This window comes from Pocillopora verrucosa, chromosome 12, assembly GCF_036669915.1.
Source record: "Pocillopora verrucosa isolate sample1 chromosome 12, ASM3666991v2, whole genome shotgun sequence".
NCBI classification, from domain to species: domain Eukaryota; kingdom Metazoa; phylum Cnidaria; class Anthozoa; order Scleractinia; family Pocilloporidae; genus Pocillopora; species Pocillopora verrucosa.
Genome location: NC_089323.1, coordinates 13,980,130 through 14,003,273, shown reverse-complemented (window position 1 = coordinate 14,003,273; position 23,144 = coordinate 13,980,130). Strand labels below are relative to the sequence as shown.

The 23,144-nt window shown below is 37.2% G+C and overlaps 2 long non-coding RNA genes across 3 annotated transcripts; one reads left to right on the top strand and one right to left on the bottom strand.

The window, feature by feature from the left end:
• Positions 1-9,967: 9,967 nt before the first annotated feature.
• On the top strand, positions 9,968-20,442 carry LOC131783720 (uncharacterized). 2 transcript variants are annotated; one of them, XR_010715799.1, is made up of 3 exons: positions 9,968-10,168; positions 16,595-16,684; positions 19,469-20,442. It is a non-coding gene; the product is annotated as an uncharacterized lncRNA (long non-coding RNA). The 2 variants fall into 2 exon arrangements; XR_010715798.1 differs by having other exon boundaries at positions 9,974-10,168; positions 19,427-20,442.
• Positions 11,907-20,936, bottom strand: LOC136277242 (uncharacterized). Its single transcript, XR_010715800.1, has 3 exons — positions 20,798-20,936; positions 20,406-20,463; positions 11,907-12,352 (listed from the first exon to the last, which is right to left on the bottom strand). It is a non-coding gene; the product is annotated as an uncharacterized lncRNA (long non-coding RNA).
• Between the last annotated feature and the right edge of the window lie 2,208 nt (positions 20,937-23,144).

Below are 23,144 nucleotides of genomic sequence, written 5' to 3'. Positions count from 1 at the left end.
CGGTTGTAAAAATTAATCCTTAGTGGTTCCCGTGCACGATTCCGCAAGTTCCTCTGTTTTCTTGGCCAAGGCAACTTAAACGCAGAAGTGCAAATCTTTACTTCCCCCTTTCCGCCCATGCAATGTGCAAAGCATAATTCACTCCCTGCATTTTTTTTGTAAAGTGGTTGTTATCATTTGCTGTATTTGCCAAGGCGTATGACCTATCTAAAATTAGTTGCTATCTAAAACGCTTTATTGCTAGTGATCACGTCCCACATATGCCAGATTTTAAATTCAATTTATTATCAGTATTTTTTAAAGTTCCAACGTTTTAACGTTTAATAAACAAAATCACAGAGAGGTGACGTACATGATGTGGGTGGAATATGTCTCGCGAAATCTTTCGTGGACGTGCCTATCTCTTACTTCTTGTTTTGCAAACTGAAGATGAGTTTCCGGTAATATTTTCGCACTTGATTGATTGCGCACGCTTCAAGTAGCTATTACGTCGCTGCAGGTATTATCAAAATGATAGCCCACGTGTAGCTGTACCCTCCCCCCGCCAAGGTGAAACGGAAGCGAGGGGAGGGTACGGCTACACGTAGTCTATCAAAAAGGCCAAACTCGTTTACAGTGACTGTGCATTTCCCTAGGAAAACGAGATGCTCTTGTAATTGGATGTTGCCAAAACGTCTGCGTCCAAAGTTCATTTAAGGCCTCTGGCTGGATAATACATCAGGGGAAAAGGAAGCTGACACTAGAGACCAACTTAGAGTCATTCTTTTCGAAAACAAAGTTTTCTAAAACGTAGATGGGAAAATTTTTAAAACAGATCAGCTAAAGGTCGCTGATTCTGGCAACAACAAAAAAATTTCAAATGTATATTTTAACTGCACCATGATGAAGAAGTAGGTGTAGATATGAATTTGTTATTTCGGAAAAGGAAAAATTGGGGGAAAAATATTATATCAGGGGTGTTGAGCTTCTGATTACACTGAAGGTAGGAAAGAAAGAGCAACACATGTGGGACTGACTCGATATCTTGAACCAAAAATAACTGGTTCACATTATCATTAGTAGATTACGATTGCAGCTGAAAGTTCTAAGGAGGCATAAAAAAAATAGTTGAGTCAATCATAAACACCACCTCACTCCAGATAGAACCAAATTTGTATGAGAGAAATTTGAGAAGTCCATATTATGAGCTTGGGCTGCCTGTGGGGCCCTTTACCCTTTTGACCCAAAGACTGCGATATTGATTCTCCTTACTCTCTAGCATACATTTCTTGTGTTATTTGTTTCGAGAATTTGGTCTAAATTAAACAATAGCCTACGATCTATATTTTTCTTTATTATCTTTATTGTATAGTGGGAAAATACTGCTGCAGTGCTGTACACTCCCGAGAGTTAGATAAGAGTTTAAGAGACTGGAAAAACAGGATATTAGGGTTAACAATTGTTCATAAACCCTTTGATACCATCACGTACCAAGAGAGGTTTGCATCAATCATCTTGTATGGTCGCCACCATGAGGAGTTGCTTCTCCTAGATTTGCGGGAAAATACACATACAAATTCGTGGCCTATTCACGTGCTTTCCTTCAATTATGACATGCTTACTTCATGGTCAAGGGTATCAAACACCTGTTTAACCATAAGGTTATCAGCGCAGTCATTATACTAATTTGTTACTGTAGCGTAATCACACTGTTGATGGATTTGTTTCGCTTCACTGACTCGCTTCTCACACGGAAACGTTGGTACAGTGCCAGGAGGTACACTAAAATGCTGAAGGGTCACAATAGCTTACACTTTTCTGTCTATTTTAGCTTTTTCTTTTTCTCTTTTTCTTCGGTTACGACAATTAACGTAACCCATGGCAGCATGTGCTATTGTGTTATTCCTATCTGAACCATTCGAAGTAACTTATAGATATAGCTATTTTTGAACTTACAGAAATAAACCCATATATCTAGTCTGAGATTAGAAAATTTCCGCTCTCTTGATTGTTGCTTTCTGGAGAAATTGCTTGGTGAATGAGCCTTCATTTCTGCAAACAACAGAATGGAAGTCCAGGAATGTGTTAGGTAGTCCGAGGTGCTTATTATAAAGAGGATGAAATGTCACTTAGATACACACGCCCACAGTTCTTCACGTGAAAAACTATCCTCTTTTATTCAGTATGGTTCCTGATTTGTTCGGATTGAAAAACCATAAAATTATTCTAGAATTTCCTTTCTAAAATTCCCTTTAACTTTCGACATTGGATGCAACATCAGGTCCACTTCTATAGAATACACAACAAGTGTGACAAAATTGGTGAGACGGCGAAGAACACGCAAAGTTTTTGACATCCTGGACATTGTCTTTTTGGACAGCCCATGGGGTAACAGCCAGGAACACGCGAAGTTGTTTATTGTCTGGACTTTTAGTGAGCTAAGATCATGCAATTTTGTTACCGGCCTGGATCGTGGCCAACCATAAACAAGTGGTAGAATACCATGACTGACTGCGGCAAGGCTAATACAACGGAAAGGTTTTTCGAGCGAGAAAGTAAAATCATGATCTGGCAAATAGCTAATATCGGTTTTCAGTGACAGAACGAGTGAGGTGGTCGTTTCAGGATCGTTGAGGGGATAAGTGAGTAACTCGATCGTTACTAACATTTTACTGGTTAGGGGCTCGTAAATGAACAGAAAAGTACGCATAACCACACTTTGAAAACGAGAAAAAGGAATTAGATATGAAAAGAAGCTCCTTCAAAATTATAAAAAGTGTCTGGCTGCTGCGAATACCAGCCGTTGACCCAAGATTTTTAAGCTTACTGAAGCGGGTTGAGGTTCAGATTTCCGAACCTCTCAGAGTTTTCAATATTATTTTTAAATAGAGTAACGCACAATAGTCCTTCTCTATTTTTTTACCAGCTTTTACCAACCCCTTATTCCACTTTTTCTGTGTTAAACCGTTTAAGCCGCTTCGTTTAGACGGTATTTAAGAAAGCGTTTGCCTTTACTTATCTTTCTACCCTTAATTTTTTTCACGTGCCACAAAAATAAGAGGATAAGAATTGCGCGCATACCAGGAGGTATGAAAAATTTTTGGAAAGTTCTGTTGCGGTTGGACATTTCTTTTATTTTGTGTAAAAAAATTTATTTATGAATATCTACTAATAAATTAAATTCAGAAGTTTTCTTTCAGTCAGCAGATCATTAATTTCGAAAGAAGTTGGTAATACAGCGTATTCTCAACTGTTTGTACGAGACGCTGATTTCACTGAATACTATTAAATTTTAGAACTTTGCTGTGCTTATAAGGGCAGACACCACAGGCAGACCACACTATGTGTACGTGGTTAATAATTGTTGACACGAGACAAACAGAATATGTGAGAGTTATGAATAAAGCTCTAAAAATTGCATACCTAAATTACATCTCAGGCTGAATATCTCAGTAAAGTTAAATTAGGTCTGGATAGAACAGATATGTAACGAATTTAAGAAAATAAACATTTAATTTAACTTTAAGAAAATGAACGACACTTTTTAAAAACATGTTTCGACAGTTCTTCTGTCATCTTCAGTTCTGAAAAATACAAAGTACAAAGTTGAATTTAAAGTGCGTAACAAAATGCTGATTGGACAAAACAAATAGTAACGGAACAATGTATGCATTTACAAGGAAAGTTTTAAAGTTTTTAAGTTGGTGATTAAGAGTAGGTTTCTCCCATTGAATGTGGATAGCTTCTTTGATTTTCATTTGAAAAGTTGTGAGAGCGTGATCTAGGATGTTAAAACACTCATCAGAACAAAGAGTGCGACATTGGTGTCTGAAAATGTGACGGGTCCTATCACTGACCAATTGCTCACGTACGCGTGTGGATTAATGTCGAGAGGTTTCGCCGACAAAGCAGGCTTGGCAAAACTTGTAAATCACACACGTACGGAACCCACAAGGAATAGGGTCTTTCACACCAAATATATTGGCTATTTTAAATGATGAAAAAACCAACTTAATATCGGTGTTGTTACAATAACGCTTAGCACATTGGCGAACCTTTTCTTACGTGAAAAAACAAAAAGAGCCAATGTAAGGTAATTTGAAATAGAAGTTAGTAATAGTGTCTGATACGGAGACCGGGGATTGCTCTCATTACGGGTGAGGGTGAGGTACCGATTGACAACCCTTTTAACCAGATGGGCTGGAAAAAGATTCTTTCTAAGGATTTCAGTGAGTTTCTTGATGTTTTAGTGGAAATCCAACCATGTGCTGTTGATCTTGTAGGCTCTATCAACAAGAGTGCGAATATGACCCAGTTTGTAGGGATAAAGTATGAAGTTAAAATAATTAGTCAACAGGCCCGTGAAGGTTTTCTTGCGGTATACATTTGTAACGGGAAAACGGGTGTCACTGTTGATTAAAACATCGAGGAATGGTATTTTGTGGTCTATTTCTTTTTCCTTAGTGAACCTAATGTTATGATGCCTGAAGGTTATATAATTGAAAAATAGTAGCGCATCGTTTTCCGAAAGAAATAAACAAAATGTATCGTCAACATAACGGCGGTAAAATAATACCTCTGAGCCCTGCCAATTTTCCAACCATAACTTTTCATGATGTCCCATAAAGAGATTAGCAAGAACAGGAGAGAACGGAGAGCCCATAAGCTACACCATATATCTGGTCGTGGAAAGACCCTTTAATAGGAAATGAGTCTGGGCGGTGGCTATGGAGGAAGACTTTTAAGCTCAGTGCTACTTAACTTGAGGTCGGAGTTACCATCAGAAATGTACCTGACCGCTAGGTCAATGCATTCTTCAAGAGTTATGTTTGTAAAATGACTGGGATGTTCTGGACGAAAGTGAAGGAGTCCGAGGTACAATGTTCCGTTGGAATGTCAAGTGTTAGCAGATTGCACAGATATTTAGCCAGGTTATAGTTGTCTGTTTCAATAGCGGACGCAATGGGCTTCCACAACTTTTCAACTTGAAATCAAAGAAGCTATCCATATTCAATGGGAGAAACCTACTTTCAATCACCAACTTTATCATGTTAATTTAAAACTTTCCTTGCAAATGCATACATTGATCTGTTACTATTATTTGTTTTGTCCAATCAGCATTTTGTTACACACTTAAAATTCAACTTTGTACTTTGTATTATTCAGAACTGAAGATGACAGAATAACTGTCGAAACATGTTTTTAAAAAGTGTCGTTCATTTTCTTAAAGTTAAATTAAGTGTTAACCGACTCATTTGTAGTGCTTTTCGCCCTCATGGGCCTTCCAAGCGTATTTTACGAAAGTACTTTTGGCCAAAGGTAATTTCGTGACGGCCAATGAAGGCCAAAAAGTATCACAATTAAATCGATTAAAATTTCAATTTTACTCTATTGAGATTTCAGACCGAGATGTAATTTAGATATGCTGCAATTTTCAGAGCTTTATTCGTAACTTTCAAAGATTCTGTTCGTCTCGCGTCAACAGTTAGTAACCACGAACACATAAAGGGGTCTGCCTGTGCTGACACTACCGTAATTGAACAAAAAAATTTACTTTACGTTTACACTCTACCTTGTCGTCTCTCTTCGGGTATTTTTTCTCGTTTCTTTTTCCTACATTTGGGGAACTAAAGCAACTAATTTTGTCGGATTTTTAACTGAGGAGCTAAGATAAAAGCAAATCCAGCAAAAATTGATTACAAAAAAGTCCTTGATTTTTAAGCTACACAGCAGCATTACGCGATAACGAAGTATCGTAACTAGACTCAATTTAGACCAATAACTTACGTGCGAGCCTAAACTGCTATCATTTGACAGCGACAAACTGTTTTGCGACAATTGACATATATTACTCCTGACGGACAATCAATCTCAATATCAAAGGATCTTAAATTTTTTAGTAGAACGGCATGGCCAGCTACCTCTGACATATGATGCCGATTACTCGAGTGTTCCACACTACCTTGAAGACTTTTCCTATCCACTGAGAAAGCCAATAAATCTTTAATAAATCTCACATTCCATTTGCCTCTGTTTGCCGGAAAAGTGTCTAGAAGTGACCCCCTGTTCTGCAGGCTGAGGGCTCCTGTGATGTAACACACACCTACACGCCAAAGAAACACCTTGCAGGGCATGTTTTCAAATATCTTGTATAGTGGTTGAGAGATCAACTTTTACTTTCTACATAGAAAGCTCTCTTGAGTTATTCATCGTTCCCTGGAAGGAAAAGAAACCACATATAATAAAGAGGACAAGTAACCTTTCCAAAATAGCGTTTCCTTGTTGTACCCTTGAGATCCAAACATAAATTTTCATCATCGTTTGCCATACATTTCTTATTATGCTTGTTGTGAGAATTAGGCCATGAATTGCCCTATGTCCTCTGGTTTCCATGTTACTTTGTTCTCATCACGTGTCCGCTCGACTATTTATACGTAGTAGAAGGAGAAATTAAAAATTAGTAGCTCATGTGATTGAACCTTGAATGTAAGAATAAGCTCTGCGAATGGCGCCGTACTTGGATTTTGACTTCTCTCGTGGGAAAATTCAGGCTTTCTTTAACACCCTTGTTGGTATATTGTCTTTACTCCTTAGCAACTTTTCGTACAACTTTTCAGCTTAGAATTCTAGCTCAGTTTGAGTAGAAAATGCCATTCATCTGATTATATATAGGTGATAGTAACTTAGCTGTCAATCCATGTCGATCGTCCATGAAGTCACAATTTAGATCCGGCAAAACAAAAACAAGATCGACAATGGTTTCTAATGGCTATCCTTCTTCATTTGTATGAAAACTCGCAAAGACAACAAGGGCAACAACCAACAAAGAGCCCGCGCAGGAATTTAAATCTACTGCCGTTCTCCCTTGGTGTATCAGAGGTTCTTCGCCGCTGCCTACAACATCAAGGCATACGGATCGTTTTTAGGTCGGACATAACACTTAGGTCTCACTTAGTACGACCTAAAGACGATCTGGAACCATCAAAACAAGACGGCGTCGTTTACAAGATCCCATGAAAATGCGGCAAAGTGTATATCGGTGAAACTGGAAGATCAATGCGAGAAAGGATGAAAGAACATGACGAAGACATACGGTTTACTCGTACTCAGACCTCAGCGGTTGCGGAGCATGCTAACGAAACGGGGCATATTCCTATTTGGAGCAATGTTAAGTTTATTGATCGTGACCCCCACTGGTACACACCTAGGGTTAAGGAGGCTATCCATATAAGACTTCATCCCAACAACATCAATAGGGAAAGCGGAATCGAAATTCCCCGAGCTTGGATACCCACGATCAAACAACAAAACAGCCGATTTATAAGGACCTCAGAATATGACTTCATTGGAGAGTTATGGAGAAAATAATATTTAAACATCGTTACATAACGACAAAGTAAACGGCAAGTTCGAGAAGACGAGGAGGAATGGAATATATAAGTAGGGAGATTTCAAGGAAATTCCCATACAGAAATCAGTTTTGGTCAAATAAATGACGGTTACATTGGAGAAAGGATTGGAATTCTTTCAATAAGTGCAATTGGAGCATAGCTCACCGAAAAGCCAATTACCATGAAATCTGTATACACTTTTTTTTTTTTTTTTTTTTTTTTTATAAGAACCCTTTTCATAAGAACGTTCAGGCTGAGACCAACCAAAATTTTAAAGACATCCTAGGAACATATTAGGGTGAGAGTCAGTTGAGAACCGTCTTTGTTTTGCTAATTTGTGAGAAGTATAAGTATAGGTAAAAGAAATTCAAAACTTTGGTATAATTCGAAAATTAATTCTAGTATCAAGGGATATTTTTTAACTTTAACAATGCGGGTTTCTCCACGATACACTGAAGCGAAACTCAGTTTGTAGTCGAACTTAATTGATTCATTTTACAATAATACACGTGCAAAAATTTCAGCATGCTCATCGGCTGAGAACATGTCAATTAATCCCAAATAGTGCAGAAAGTTGAAGATTAGTACAAAAAGCTAAAATTGAGTGCAGAAAGTTGAAACAAAATTGATTGACAGGTAAGTCGCGACAGCGCAGCAAGACAAAATGGCGGAGAAATGGTTAGGAGAAAGTTCAATACAACGTTTTGATTCAAAGTTTGAGTGAGAATGCTAAAAACAAAAAACCTAGCCAGGGGGTAACTAGCGGTTAAAATTCTGGCCTCCCAAAATGGATATGAAAGTATGAACCGGAGCCCCTGAGTAATATTCTCGAGGAGTTTTACGGAACAATTCGTTGCGTAAGACGGGGAAGATTGCGAACGTGATAGCTACGCGACGGATACCTAACGGAGAAAGAATATAAACGCTAAATTATTCTCGAGAGAGGTTTTGAAAGTTTTAAGTAAGTTTTTGCGGGAAAAGATCGACAACTTCGGCAACAAGACAAAGCAAGCGGCCCAACCGGCGATCCATGCTACGGAATAAGAACAGCCAAAGAGGAAAACAGAGTCATATTTTTGCTTGTATATTGTTAACTAGTAATCACATGACTTTTCCCGTGCAATTTGAGATAATAGGAACTCGTATATTTTTCGAAGCCTACAAACTGCCCTTGCTCTACAGGCTCGTGCAATATGGTTAGCCTTTGAAAATTGACTCGTGTTAATTTGTCCTAAATTGCGTGAGAAATCACGTTATTACCTGTACATGCTTTACCGCACAACTTTAAAAACATGTTAAGAACGTTTTAAAGCTCAACCGCGAGGAAAAAAAAAATTAGAACGTTCTGCCTTAACTCCCAAATTAGACGTAAATAGAATATTTCCTCACAACAGGATACGATATCAACTAATCTAAGTTGTAAAATAAGGTCGTAAAGAGAATAAAAGATGATAAACTAGCTTTCATGTTTTCACTGAATAGTTTACAATATATATTATTCCCATTCATATTCCCAACATCAAGATAACAAAGTTCCTAAAATAATGTTGAATGTAATATACTTTCACTTCTATCAAATTTTTCGCCGTACTTTTCTGGTATAAACGAATGTAAACCTTTTAGGTTTCACACTTACAAGAACTGGACTGATATTCTCTTGCCACGAGTCATCTGCAATTTCATCAAATTTGGAGGGCCACGCGGCACACAAAAAAACTGCCTTCAGCTCTGGTGAGATCACAAGGACTATAAAACCTCTGCTCAGTTCAACAGAGAGACCTTGAAGAGGTGTCAATAAGCCGAGGAGGAATAAGGACAAGTTGGGTTGGAGAAGGCCAAAACAATCAACTTGAAAATTGCATAATTAATTTTTCAAGAGGCAAAACGTGACGATTCTCTTTGCAGAAGACCCTGTCTCGACCCCTGAATAAATTCGACTCCGAAAAGAATCCCGAGAGATGAATTTCATGCGTTATCGAACATTTAGGAATCTATTTGTACTTATTTATGGACTGGAGATACAAACAAGCACCTCTTTTTGAGGATTCCTTTAAGTCAGATTAGTTCCGAATGAGCCAGAGTAAAACAGAATTTTCAGTCTGCCTTTCATCTTTTCGCATTCCATGGATTGAAGATACTATCAGCATGAATATCGTAAAACGGAAAAGAGTTCAAGTCCAAGTTCATGTGAAATTGGTCCCACGTCGCCAATGATTGCTAAGTCATAGACAAGCATCCCTTATTGATGTTTGTTATAATTCAGTTGATTTCTGAGTTGACTAGGGGAAAACAGACTGTTCACATTCTGTCTTCTATCTTTTCATAATTTTTTTGAAAAGCTGAAACAGTGAAATTAGGTATCCATGAATTGGAACCTCTATTCCCCGCCCCCTTTCCCATGAGACATCTCACTTCCGCCCAGACAGAAAATCGGGCCGGTGTTATGTGTTTCCGCACTCTAGCAGTCACTATTCCATGCTACAAGAGACTTCGATGTATGAGCATCCAAACGAAACAAACAAACACTACTTCTCAGTGATTTGTTTGTCATTAAGTTTCGTGTCAGGAAACGTTTTGAGAAGAGGAGAAGAATCCCGAAAACTCCCGGAAAACTCTTGCTGCGCAAATGTAATTCTTTAGATTTTTGATTGGATTAACATTAGATTGGGATTACAAGTGTAATGTATTTAGGCGGTAAAGGTGGCTTTAATTTCTAGTTTGCATTATACCGTGAGCCAAGCCCAGCCGAAGCTTCAAGAAAATTCCTCGTTCTTTTGTGGCCCGTCATGCTGTACTAGGTTGGTTCCTTTAAAACCCTAACGTACTGTCTGCCCTTGATAAGCACTTTTAACAAGTAATTTTTTCCAGAGTAAGTCCGACAGTTTGTAACGAGGTGATCAAAAGTTCTTCATGTAATTTCGAGCCTCAATGGTCGATGGAATGAAAGCTATAGAAATGTTGCTATTTGAATTTTTTGTATTTATATTAATCTGAGTAAGAGACCTTCTTTACAGTAAAGCTCGATTTCGTAAAAAACGTAATTGGGACTTCCAAACCAATAGAGACGCTGTTGAGTAAAACATCTGCACTATGACTAGAAGAAATGACTATTAGGCGATTTCCCATGATTATGTCAATTTATTTTTTCGCTTGAAGTTCTGAGAAGGTTATATTTACATTAATTCTCAGTGTTACATTCAATCATAAAAAAGTGAAACGGGTATGCCCTGGAGTACAGTTACGTGATCTGCAACGTAATAAAGGAAAAAAAAATAGTTTAAGGCGATTATAGCCTTAAGCTATTTCTCACGCGAGGTAAACTAAGCAGAAAAAGGAAATAGTTCTAACGAGATGTCGTAAAACTGGCGTTGCTCAATAACTCCAGCAACTAGATACGGATAAATACGTGTGAAAGAGGATGTTATACAATGAATAACAGAAGCCTACTCGGAGAAAAAGAATTCCGAGTGCTCCTGGTAGGAGTCGGACCTACGACCTTCCGATTAGGACCTCAGATACTCTACTACTGGCCTTTTAATTAGGCCCATAGTGACAAGCTTCCTGAATACTGCTGGGATAGGAATGTCGATAGGTGATGCCTATGCACAATGATAATTTAAATGAAGGTGCTGAATTGTAAGCCAGGTGTTTTAAGCATAAATTATATGCAATTGTTTCAAATATTTTTGAATATTGACAATCATCATCACTTATCACTCATGGTATCTTCGTTTACGAGGTAACTACTAAAAACAGGGCCCAGTTGTATAAAGGACGGATAACACTATCCGACGGATAATTGCTATCCAGCGGATAACTGTTAACAAAATCTACCGTGCTATTCACCGGAGAGCGATTTATCCAGTGGATAGCATTATCCGACATTCGAACAGCCGGGGCCAGATGAATAAAAGGAGGATAACCATGGTTGCCACGGTTTTCAAAACTCGTGGATGTTTCCTTGTAAAATTTCTATGACTAGGTGAATCAACCGTCTCATAAATTAGTCCTGATAATGAGGTTCAACGTTCCCTTCTAGCCGTTCTCTCTACCCATGTGTTTTTACTTTCAACCACACGCATATAGCGTAAATGAATCGATAGCTCCTGGAAAATAGGATTTTTTTTCATTCTCTGCTATCTGACCTGCCAAATATGCTATGAAAGGATAGGTAGGCAATGAAAGATTTTTTCCGGTTTTATATCGCCTCATCGAAACACGATAAAGCTGGACGAATTCAACAAACAAGCAAAAATGAAAAAATGCTCAAATATACGCACGCTCGGTCTCGGCTTGAAACCGAAAACAATCGTTTTGGTGCCTAGTCTCTTTCGCAGCCATTGTTTGGTCTCGTCACGCAACGCGCTCTCTCTCCCACCACCACTCAAATGAACTAAAAATAATTGAAGTACTCCTGTGTGTCGATAAATCTAGATCTGTTCCCTTTTATTTCAACCCATGGATAAGTAAGCATTAGGAATTACACACGACAAAAATACGCATTGCTTTTGGTTGAATTTATTTGGTTTGAATGCTTTCAGGTTACATTATTATAATTTTTAATAAGTACTACGAAAATATGTTTAATCCTGTTAATGTGTCTGAAAATAGGATCGGGATATGAAGAGCCAGGAAGCACATGACTGCCAAGATTTTCAGTGAGTCCCCCACCACACGATCAAATTCTTTGAAGTAGGTGATGACCATCAAAAACCTACATTTATACAGTTATACAAGCCAGAAACTGAAGTTTCTGGCTTGAATAACTTGTTCTTTGGTGGAGATCTGGAAGTTCTAAAAATATTCATCTTGTTATCGAAATTTTTAACACTGCATTACATATTTATCGCACTCCCTATACGAAAAACGTATTTACAAATTGTCGACCCCAACCTTCCCTGCTTCCTCACAAGGACTAATTTACCTTTCTAAATCGTGATCAGTAGTCTGTCTTTCAGTGAAAGAGCATTTCTCTGGTCTCTCTGTAAAAACAAAAGAAATGTGTAAGTTGGCAGCATAGTAAATAACTCATTCTGTTAAAATTGTTAATTACCGTGCCTCATCCAAGAATAGGTTTCTTTTACACACACTCTCACTTTGGGGTACTTACTTAAACCCGGCAGCCGATGATTCAACTCATTAATAACAATAATAATAATAAATGCTCTAGTTAAACTGAAAAAACGGATCAGCGAATTCATCAAAAAGAACGCTGGTATAAACCGGTGATCAGTACATAAAAATACTGTTAAAAATACAATTCACCATCGATACAAGTTAAGATTGAATTAAAAATTGCCAAATTTAGACTATCATTAAGACTAAGACTATCACTTTGCTGGTCATAAAGAAAAATTTAACGGCAATCTGCAAAGACAAATCAACAATTTCGAGATTTTCTGCCCAGTAAACAATGTCATATACTAGATCTCTCACAGATTTCGTTCATCATACATATTTAGCTGTTCCACGTATACATAATCATTGAAGTTGGCTTGAACTCAATATCATTTTTTGTCTGTTTTGTTATTAATAGAATTTTGTGACCCCCATCTCATTCGATGCTCTTTTTAGTTCATAATTCTTTCTATCCTAATATTACAATACAGTAATATGTTTTAATTTTTTTACTCATATGGTCAGAGCTCAAATGCAGCCGTGATATGTGAATTGAAAACCTAATTTGAGCCGCGATCCTCTTGTTTTGTGGACCGTGTTCTTGAATTATGATTTGATAATATAATCTCAAACATTAATTGACTCATTCAAAATTAATTTCCGGCAATAGACTCCTGTTACAGGTTAATGGAATCATCGATTGAGGATTTTTTCAGTATTTGAATCACGAGGGGCCCTGTTATCCTGTAGTTCTCTTTGCAAAAAAAATGAAGAGGAAACACGGAGAAGACTTTTCCAAAAGAAAAAAGACAATCTCAGTTGCGTTTTGCTCTAGAACTACAACTTGGTAAGTGAAAAATTTAGAATTGGCAAACATACATGACTTATGGCTGTCGGGGTGTCATTTGGGGTAAATTTGGCTGGTGTCCAGACCGACCCTGTCGCCGAAATGTTCAAGAAGTTCTTACTGCAGATTCGAAGGGCTTCAAAATGACCGGTCATTTAACATTTTCGCGGGATTGAGTCCTCGAAAGCAGAGCTTTTATGGAATATTTTTCGATAAACTTGAAGGAAAACTATCTGACTTTCGTTAAAGAGAGTCTCGAAGCGGGAAGACGTGGTTTAGTCTAAGAATCGAGCGATTTTCGAGAGTGAGTCAGTCCGTTGATTTAACGAAGCCTTCTTCCCGGCTTTCTTCACCTTAGTACAGTCAATAGTGAGATAAAAGCTCAGCTAAAACTCGACGAAATGGCCAAAAAATTGCTTCCAGAGAACAAAAATAACATTATCAACACTATGTGAAGGTTAGAGTATATTTGCTTCATTATTTTACGGAGTTACAAAGCGGAGCCTAAGCTCCCATTCAAAGCTTTATAATATTATCCTCAGATTAAAATATGTGTTTTATCACAAATGGCTATTGTCAACTCTGCACGCGTGGTTCGACCATGTTGACTTGCGTGTTAAGTGCAATGGCAGCGAACAGCGAAGATTCTGACAAATAAGTTCGAGTTTTGGTTTCGTTTGTTCTCTTGGCAGAATTTAAGATACGATCAAACCGCGCACGGATATCTTGACGATGTAATGTTGTTGCTTTGAACTTTTCATCGATACATTTCGCACACGATGAGGATGGGCAATCATATTGCCGAGCACAGCTTTTTTTTTCGTATTAAATAAGTTAAGGTCATCACCATAAGATTCAAACTTCTGTTGTTGAAAATAAATCACATGGAATTCCCTTGCGTTTTCGAAGTCGAGGTCGCTTCAAAACAGAACAGACCTTGTGCACTGTGAACTCGTCTGAGGAATTTCGGACTTACATAAGTTAACTGGAGTAATCTGTGATGGACGTTTTCTCGTTAACTTAAAATGAAATACGTGATTTGTGGAATTGCTTAAACTACAAACAAGAATCGGACTCTTCACCGCTCCCCCGCCCCCCTTCCAATACTATTGGGATACGGAGAACTATTTATTTCTATTTCTATTCAAGGAACAAAATACTTATTCTTTTGTTTCTCAGTTTTCGATGATTTATTTCATAAATTTGTTCATGAGAATTGAAAATGTTGATATTCTCTTGCCTCGTTGAACACTTAAACTCGGACAGTATTCTTTTCCGCCTGGGAATATTTCAGATTACCGGCCGCAGGAAAATGTCTGAAAATCTGCCATGGGCTAAAATTTCATCAAAGGGTTGCATAAATAACCCTAATCCATTAATCTACACTAGACGCCGGAAAAAGCTCAATCTAACCAAATTATAGTGCCATTGGCTTATTAAGTAGTGAAATTGTGGTCGAATGTCATAGAATGCGCACAGACATGATCTCACATTTGATGCCATAGGAAAGTTTGATGTAAGAATTGGTTATTCTCATACAGAATGATAATAAATGCAAGCCCTCTAACGCGCAGGATCAATTTCACTGGTATGATTCTTGTTTTTTGGCTTTCTCTTATAAATAATCTCCTCTTCATCCTCCATACAATCGCTGTATCTTATTATTCCTTCGTTTTCTTCTTCCTGGATTGTGGCTACTCAGTAAGAAAACGTGTCTTTTGCTCGTTATACTGAACGTTAGTTAGCGCACCGGCAGATTCAGAGAGTTTTTTTGTTCTTTAAATAAAGGTGATATAGCTTAAAATTCCCCCCTGGCCGCTCATCACTCCGTTTTTCTTTTATCTATGCATTTATTTGTTTCCACAGTATCAAAAATTGTTAAATACCTATGAAAAATACTTTGTCGCTGGTTTGACGAGGCGTTTCGTCTCGGCGTAGAGACTCATCAGATACCTCTCGGAATTTTCTATCAAACTCGTTGAGCACCGCGCTCAAAGTCCGGTCCACAAACTCAAGAGGTTAGCAGTCTAGCTCTCAATCGCAGAAGGATTCCCAACCACACTTGTAACTTGTAAACGAGTTGCATATATTTTTTGTACTTATATCTGATTATTCATTTGTCAAATGGTGTCAAAACGATTAAAGCAAAATATATGATAACATGGAAAATTGCGAAAAAATTTCATTTAATTTATGAAGCGAAGATAGAGTAGGTCACGCTTCATCACCAGATATCGGCCACGGGGAAATTCTTCTTTTTTCATAAAAAATAGGAAATTGATCTAACGTTACATTTTGATTCTCATGCTAGAGTGATTTTTAAAAGAGGGTCTGACTCGATACCTAAAATGAACATACTTCAACAACTTTCTTTTTGTATTTCGCTTTTCCAAAAAATTATATGAACTGTCAACGACGGTTAGAAGATGTTGATACATTTGATATTGCTTAGCTTCGAAAAGTAAGAGTGCAGAGAGAAATCTAGTTGCGTTATCGAGGCAAGCTTTGTCCTAAATTCACAATAAGATAGAGTATGCCAAAGCTAATGACCTAAAAAATTATCTCCTGTCTCTAAGGAAAGGCTATCAGTATTAGACACATGTTCCATCTTAAAAATACTTAATTTCTTTAGTGTTGTAACCGAACAATTGCGCTTAAGCGGTTTTTCATATTTTCTTTGACCATTGACCCAAATAGTCAAATTTACCTGCTCATTCTTTTGTCTTTGATGGTTCAATTTTTCTCTTCTACACCAGTGTAACGAAAGGAAAGAAGCAGTTCATTTGCCATGTAAAGATGCACATAAGATCATTGACAAGTGCATAAAGGACTGATCAACTTCATCTCACAAATATGAACTGAACACTGAAAATATTTAATTTCTTGTTATCATTTGTTTTCAATTTTCTCCTTGCCCCAGAGTTTTCTCTTTCAAATAGTTACAATAGGTGAGTGTCAACGTATGGCAGGTCTCCAAAATGTTGTTTACAAACCTTTACATTTGATGGGCTTGTAAGGGGACCGACTGCTATCTGATTCAGAAATGTTTTTCAAAAAATAAAATTTTTGGAATTCTTTTTTTAACCTTTCACTCCCTAGCAAAAATTTGGAAACATCTTTTTGACAGCAAACAGGGCTGCAAATTCTTCCGAAGTTCCCTAGCCACACATTGTACTTGTCTCTACCGTATCTGACTTAAAAATTATGATGGTGGAATAGTTATTATGGGCCAGCTAAACTCTTTTTTGTTTCAATTTAGGGTTCGTTATTCCGTGGCATACAGATGACTAAGCCTCTACGACGAGCCCGTTGCAAGTGGCCTTCAGGGGGTACAACATCTGATCACCAGGTGATTGTTAGATCTATTTCTCTTAGAAGTTCTCACTAGTTCTAATACTCAAGTCTACTTGAAAATTCAGCAGATGCAATTATGCATCATCTCGAATTCAGAGAAATACGGAGTATGCCCGTTCTTCTTTCGCTAATACCTCTATCGCTTGCTTGTGCAAGGTTTTTTCTTGCGCTTTTGCTTGCGCCTGTGCACTGACAAAAATCAGCCTCAATGATCACAGGCTTCACGCAAAGGAAATTTTCAAGGCTACGACCAATCATACCTATGTTCAGCAAATAGGCAAGTTAAGCCCTTTACAACCCGTGGCGAGACGACACTCAATAATTGCGGTCAGAGATAATGTTTCTCTTATTCTAAATATAATTATTTTTTTCGATAACACAAATTTGACAAAAAAAGTATTGCATAATAATCGTAATGAACCTACGTATGCCTATACACGTGACAACCGTGAACAATTTTTTGAAGTTTGTGGGTTAAAATATTTTCTTCCAGTAATTCTCTTATGTAACTTGTATATCATTGTGAAGTTTACATTCCATTTGTAAGTTTTTGAAAATATTTCCAAATCTTTCCTTGGTCATTGAAAGATGATCTGATGGAACAGTTAAACCCAAAAGCTGAACATACCTTTTGTCAGATAGACTTTTTTCCCTAAAATTTTATAAGAATAGTGAGTACTCTATAGGAGTTGACTAAAATAGCATCGAAGTTAGAAATATGGAAGAAACTTTTTCCCTTCTCAATTGAATGATCTGTTCATCCGGTTGTGACTAATTTTATGCACCCCAAAACTCAACAAACTTTTTCCTCAACTTTCTACCGCTTTCTTGACCGACTGCATTTCAGAAGGTCGCTGCAGATTCTAGTGTTTTGAAATTAGTCCTGAGGTATGTAAAGGTCAGAGGCTTCCTTTTCATATTCAAAACACTGACCATTAACTCAATTAAAACCCTCGAACACTCTTTGGAACCATCTTGAAGAACCTAATTGGTCTTTGACGGATGCACAAGCCGCGAGTCATTTGATCAATAAGACAATTATAAATGTAGCTGATGAAAAGATGAAGCCATAAATAGGAAGGTATTCGAGTAGGGCTTATTAATTCATCATTGCCACCTCTCACTTGAAAAATAGTTATTTAGCTTCAACCCTGACTCCGTTCATTACTTTTAAAAATTAGAAGAACAAGCTTCTAGGCTCGAAGCCTTAAGGACGAAACGCCTTTAAAGGAAAAAAAATTGAAACATAAGTATTCAATCCTATCAAGAAAATCAAAGAAAGAGCCTGATTAAAGAGATCATTGAAAAATTTGCAAATTAAAAGACACACGCAAAATGTAACGATATACTGCGACGAAAAGGAAAGAAGAAAGCGACGAAACAGTAGAGTATCAACATGGTCACAAAACGAAAACTCTGAAAAACATTAAAACGGTCTGGCATTGCTAGCTGCAATGAAGGTCTTTAATAACTTTGTGCGGCATACTTTAGGAACAGAAGAATAAAAGTAAAGAATGGCTCCAGTCAATTTTTTTCGGTGAACGCGGGTTCACGGTAAAACCATTTAAACAGATGTAAGTATACATGACATCAATTCGCGACTATTAATCACATTGCCATAAGAAGATTAACGGTATCTGGCTCTCATTGTTAGGGATTTTAGTCGAACAGTTAAGAATTGGAAATCAGCTGTTTATCTCATTATCTGGAACAAGCATCGCTGCTTTATTTCTGATTTACAATTCTTCCAAACATAAATTTCTTTAAATAGTGCACTTTATCTTTGCCTGTTACAAGTACATGATATTTCTGCTTGCGATGAGTGAAATATTCATGGCCACAAGTCGCACAAGTGGTCATGTTGAAATAAGTAAGTTTATAAATTTTACTCGGCCATGATGTAAAACATGAAATTGTACGTCAGTAAAAACCGTTCCAGTTTTTAGTATTCCTAGAAAGTAAACAGAAAATCAGCTAAAAGAAGGGATCCCGGTAAGAGTATCACCATAATCTGTGGTTTACGTTGAAAGATAAAATGAAAGATGTAAGAGATACGCAGTTATTTGTTCTCTCTTTTTTTTTACATTTAGTAAAGAAAGAATGTTGATCTTGTGAATGCAAATTAAGTGAAGTAAAAAAGCAAAATGCTGTCAGTCTTGGCAACTTCTGGCACTTCTATCTAAGACTGAATTTTCTTCCCCACTTTATCGGTGGCGGAAGAAACATTTGTTAAAATACAACATAATATGTACATATAGATAAAATGAAAAATCGTTATTTAACCTGAGCGCTCTATGTTAAGGATCATGATTTTGTTCAAAATATAAAGTATTCAATAAAATCGGCTCTATGTCTTAATTCGCATTGATATAAACACGTCGTGCACGGACTTCTTCAAATTATTCAGTAATCAAAACAGTGCATATCGAAAACCAAATAAACCTGTCCAACAATAAAGAAAGATCTTGGCAGCATGTAAAACTACGGAATCATTTTTAAGGTAAAGAAAGGAGAGATTCAGAATTTTAGAAAGTTGTAAGAGATGGTCATTTTAATCCAAGAAACTTCAGTTTAAACATTTAAGCCCCATGGAATATCAATCACAGCATCCCTTAAAAAATCTTGTTTAATAACTTTCATTTGATGAGTCACAACTCGTCTGATTTGGTCGTCATCCACTTGCGAAAACCTGTTCGATCGTGTCGCATGTAAAAACAAAACATTTGCTGTTTTTAAGGTGGCTGCTATCGATAATCCCGCATTGGAATTTCATCAACAGACAACGCGTGTGCCAGTTAGACATACGACCCGGGAATTGACAAGAGCGATCGCACCACGGACACTTGATACAACGATTGACAATATAATTTGTGTCAGCCAAGGAAAACTACCTCTCAGGATGGTATATAAGTTAATTACCACAAGGACACCGTATATTTTGCGATAAAAAAACGACGACTAAATATCTTAGGAATGGTTGGATTGCGCACCACCCTGAGAGAACTTTGCACCAAAAAATCCTCATTGTTGCACCCAAAATAGATCGTCTGACGCTTGATAAGGAATGTTAAACTAAATTGTTACAGAGATTTTGATGAAACAAGCTTAATAGAAAATTCATAGATAGGTGTCTTATTTTTCCTTGGAGAACCATTATTCAAATTTCCTGGTATCACTGACTTATCCTAACGGAAACATTCCGATCTAAACAAAACAAAATTCATAATATCTCGATCAAGTTTGAGTTTTAACTATCTCCAATACATTTTTTTTAGATATAGTTCTTAACGCTGAAGGAAAGCGTCGCGAACGAGGGGTACAATACAATACTACTGGAAAAAACAAAGAGATCCTTAATATCTCAGTCGAGATTATTCTTATCATACACACTGACCTCTCAGTTAGTAAAAGTTAGTCATTATGAAAGAAATCACAGTCGAATTTATCCTGTGCACTATCATCAGATATGACAACTCGTTGAACAAATAAATTAATGGAGATTCGATAGGAACAGCTGGCGAACAATAAATGCATTACCATACGTAATTCTGAAATAGTCTTTCTTTCATTGCTATCAATATTCTTTTAATAGTACCTTTCATGCAGTGAAATCCTCATGCATAGCTAGGAAAAGATAGTGTTGTTGTTAGATTCTTGTTCAAAGGGTTGTGAGCAGCGGTTATTTCATGTGTTTAAGTTTTATGACTTTCCATTACCTTGTGCTGTTGCCAGAAATCCATTGCACCTCACCAACCGTCCAATTTCGTGTGCGAACTGTAAGATGATAAGAATATTTTCAGATAACTGAATAATGTTCTTAACACGTTAAAAAGACACTATTTATGGAACGTTTTTCCATACTGAAGTTGTTTGAAACACAGTCGCTCTTTGTACGTTTGTTGTTTACAGAGCGTATTGCGCGTATGTCTAGAATCGTTTGCTCTACATACTTCAAAACATTACTGGGGTAATTACTAGGGCAATTACTAGGGCAATTACTAGGGCAGTTACAGACTCGTCTTACGAGAATACCTCACGGTTTTCAGTGAAGTCTTGAAAGTTTCTGTCTCCTTCTGCGTATTTTCTTGTTTTAAGGTGACTCACTCACCTCACTTTCCAGGACAGCTTTGTTTTATAGGGTACTACTGTATTTGAGACACTAGAGCATGCATGTCAGATGAAATATTTCCTAGTTTGACATCGATGAACTGAGCACATCTTAAGAATATGAACTGAAAGTCTTTTCGACATGCAATCATTGCTTGGATTATGTGACGATGAGAATTCATAATTCACCCTTAACTCAGATCTTAGAGGGACAGAAATGATAACAAAGGAATTTTACTGACCCGAGGTCGGATTCAATATGTCGTATTTCTTTGGCAACTGAAGGATTTGACTTAGAACCGTAAGTTAGAAAACTATTTCGTGATCCAGTCACGATTGTACTAAGTAACTAAGGACTTGAGGAAAAATACCTTTAATCCCTGAATTGATTCATACCTTAACCTTATAATGAGGTATCAAGACCCCTAAAAATTAATGACTTGATTTATATCCTTTAATGTTTGTGGCTAACAAGAGAGATTTTCATTCAGTGATTACACCCTGGAGGGAAACTTCGAAAAAAGGGGCTAAATTCAGCATCGGTAGAGCGTAAGAGTATAGAAACTGATTAAGATGTAGAAACTGGCTCAAAGTCACACGTGTTGCCGAGGACCGGTAGACAGTTAATTATATTAATAGTTAGAGTACTTTTGCGACTCAGAGAAGTTAAGTACCATTCTGTAAAAGGGTAAGTAAGTTTTAAGTGAAATAGAATTTACTGAACTGATGAAAGAATATGCATCGCTGTTAGTCTGCTCTTTTAAGCTTGTTTGCTAGGTGATAAAATTTTTAACTTTTGTCTTCAGGAAGGTCAGATCAATTTTGAACTCACCTTTCCAACCTGTATAACTATCGAAAAATTTGTTTATCAGTAATTCTTTACAATAGTTTTGGACATTGATTAACACATTTGACATATACTCAAAGGAATTTTGAGAAACGTGCAAATATACATAACGTCCTTTTCGCTCTTGATAGACGCACAGTAAGATATACCATTAATGAAACCAGATAGGACATTAAAGATTTGGTATATGGCGTCTGTTTACATCATAAAGAAGGGATTACGAGGACATTCTTACAAGGAAAGTAACAATAAAAGCCTTAAGTATAGAGCAGAGTCAACCTGCTAACCGTTCAAGCTGCTACATTTTGATTAGAGAAACTATACAGTTATTGATTTTAAGTTCGATGATAAGGGGATTAGACCATTTTCGGGATAATCATTAGCCTTGCTGTTTCTTTGCTTAGCTTATTTGCAGGTTCATATCGTAGAAACGATGCGTGGGCGTTTTTGCGGAAGCACTGCATTGGGAGCTCAGGCGTTGAGTGACTACTGATAATGTTATTTTAAAACAATTTTTGACTTAAGTGTATCAGCTTTTCTAGTTGTAAGACAACACGTCGCCTTTCTTCGTGATAGCTTAGCTAAGCTAAGTGCCCTTCTTATGAGCAGTCTGCCGACACCCTGGATAAAAAAATTAAACACATGCCAAGCATTTATTCTCCCTCTCAAAGGCGTCTGAGCCTAAAAATAGGCCTTGCGTTTCTTACGGCAAGTGATCGAATAATTTCCTCGGTAGTGAATCAACGCTCGTTTGCTGTTCGATACGACGATATTTTGAGTCTAATGTAATGTAATGACTTTGATTTTTATGTTACCATAGAGAAAGCACATTAAGTAATCTATACATACTACAAGTAGGAATTACAATGTCATTTAGCCAGAAACGTTTCACGTGTGCCTGAAAAGAGTTTAATGCCTTCACTTTACTCTTATGCTAATACAATTAAGCATAATGGGTAGCATTAGGCGGTATTACATATTCAGTCTGAACAAGTGGGTAACAAAATTTGCTCGTTCCGCAATGTTTGCAGTTTTTAGCCATTTCTGATATATTGTAGGATGCTTTCTGGCTGCTAATATTTTCAGTAGAAACAACAAGGAATAGAATGCATTAAAATCAACGCAATAAAGAATTCTGGCCATCTTATTAGCTTCCTTTTCTTTTTAAATGCTTTAATGGTTTCGCAAATTTTCCGCGGGTCACTAGTTTTTCTTAAATCATTTCCAAAGTTCACGTTACAGACAGTCGGCGTCAGAAAAAGAAATTCAATGGCTTGCTTTGACATCTACTTCTACTTAATACCTTGCGTGTGTGCATTTTTGGTACGTACAAATCTTGTTTACGACATGTCACTCCCACTGAAGTGCACGGAGAAAATGTATCACAGTTCAACAAACTGTTTCACCTACACTAACAAATTGGTCTCAACAGTACGTGATTGGAACGAGTTTTGATTTACTTTCTGCGCATTGTATACAGGAAACCCTTAGGTTTTGGCGA